This window comes from Aplysia californica, unplaced genomic scaffold, assembly GCF_000002075.1.
Source record: "Aplysia californica isolate F4 #8 unplaced genomic scaffold, AplCal3.0 scaffold00090, whole genome shotgun sequence".
NCBI lineage: Eukaryota > Metazoa > Mollusca > Gastropoda > Aplysiida > Aplysiidae > Aplysia > Aplysia californica.
In genome coordinates, this window is record NW_004797360.1 from 902,865 (window position 1) to 905,186 (window position 2,322).

Below are 2,322 nucleotides of genomic sequence, written 5' to 3' on the forward strand. Positions count from 1 at the left end.
CACACACACACATACACACACACACACACACACACACACATGCGCTCACAAGTTTTGAAAATTATAATTACCCAAAATCGCGAAAAGCAAGCCCCGCTCTATGGTAACTACGTGTACTGGGGCAACGATCATCTCTTTTTTTCTCCCTTTTTTTGTCTTTGTACTTCCTGATTTGGGGCCAAAATACCTGAAACTGACTCTGAATTACTGAAGTAGGAACTTTGAGGTAGCCACCCCTGGGAATATGATTTTGAGTCTCGAGGAGGATAGATGGAATGGGGATTGGAAGCGAGAGGAGAGAGATGTGATACGAAGCATAGACACTTAAGCAGCTGTTTAATACCTAATGATTGATATACCGTATATTAGTTCCCCCTTAATACAATCGATTTTTTTAAACCCAAAAATGAGGTTGCGGGTGGTTGTTGGGTGCTCTTGTGTGGTTTTCTCATTCTTTCCCAATAAACATCTATTGTCCTGATATTTCCTCCTTCTTTTTGTGTCTGTTACACTCTTGTAACACCTCTAATCTTGAGCACTTAAATTACGACCTTATTGTGTTGCAAGTGCCGTAAAACGCTTACGGAAACTAAAAAATGAGGTCCAAAAGTATACTCCCGCCCAAACCATTACATACAGCCAAAGTCGCCCCCAACAAACGGGACGTTGAGCCATATCATGCAAAGAGGATTATAATTCGAATGCACGAAATGTCGTCTTCAGCTTAAATTTTACGGTACCGGCTGATTTTATTTTTTAAAACTGTAACAAAAACGCATTATGGCGTCTTGTTTGGATTACCTACCGCTCCAGTGTCACCGATTAGATCAGTCTCTGTTTGTTTGTTTTGGTAAGTGTTTTTGCGGCGCTCGCAACTGCATAAGGTCATATGAGCGCGTGGGACACACCTAATATTTTCAGTTGGTAGGATTTAAAAAAAAATTTTGCCCGGGTGGCGGCCGAAGCCTACTCTTATCGATTTTAGACCACCAAGGGATCTTTAACGTGCGCAACTTGCACACGGGCCCTCCGAGATTTTTCGCCCTTGTCCGAGAAGGCTAGGTGTAGATCTTTCCTACCAGAAGATCAGGGATGTGGCAGAAAGACAGCAGTTAGGAGGAGCCAAGGAGTAGCAGTAGAAAGGCTGCAGATAGAGTCAGGAGCCCAGAGGAGGGGGAAAAGGAGGTGAGGGGGTGGGGGCAGAAAGTGGAAACGAAAGCAGACAGCAGAACATTGCTAGAGAGCAGGAGACAATTTTAGTGAAGAAAATTTTCCGATCGCGACCCGGATTCGAACCCGGGACCTTTGAATGAGAGGCCAACACCTTAACCTCTAGGCCACGAGAGCCCCCTTAGTCTCTGTGCAGGAACCAACAGTTCTTTACTGTAACAACACACTATGTTATCCCTCCCCTCCCCCTTCCCAGGTTTTTGCTACTGACTGAAGTATCTTTAGGCCATTTCCAAAAGACATGTTCTTATGCACAGTAGAATTTTGTAAATGGGCTGATTTATCAACGTCTTGCTCATACTGTGCCGGGACAACATAGGGGGAACTGCTGCTTTTTCTGTCGGCATTTTTCCTCTACTTATTTTGTATGTTTGTCACTCTCTTGTGAGCTGCTATTTCTAGGGTGCCTTGATAGTCTACTCTAAGCAGACTTTGTGCTGTTGAGGCTAGAGAGGTGAGCAGAGTAAGCCTGATTGACCGTTTGGACTTCTCTGTTGACACCCACCCCTTGGCGCTCATATGACCTTATGCAGTTGAGAGCGACGTAAAACCTTACTCAAACTAAAAATATCCCTGTTACTATTTTTTTTATACCCGACTTGTGCTTCATTTCATTCGTGTTAAGTCACCCCCAGCACGTCAGAAATTATTACACGCATTACACACCCAACCTTCAAAATTGGGCCACTTTTCGAGTCAAAAGTCCACTCCAAGGAAAGTATATAATCTCTCTCTCTCTCTCTCTCTCTCTCTCTCTCTCTCTCTCTCTCTCTCTCTCCCTCTCTCTCTCTCTCTCTCTCTCTGTCTGCCTGTCTCCCTATGTCTGTCTGTCTCTGTCTGTCTGTCTGTCTCTCTCTCTCTCCCCTCTCTCTCTCTCGCTCTCTTTCTCTCTCTCTCTCTCTCTCTCTCTCTCTCTCTCTCTCTCTATATAAATAACAGAAATAAAGAAAAAAAAAATGTCGAACACAAAGATCACACACAAACACATCTATCACACATAGCATATCGCACACTGTAAATATAAATATACAAAGATATATGACTAACAGGCAATATATCGATCTATCGGTTTTATCTATATATGTAGAGATA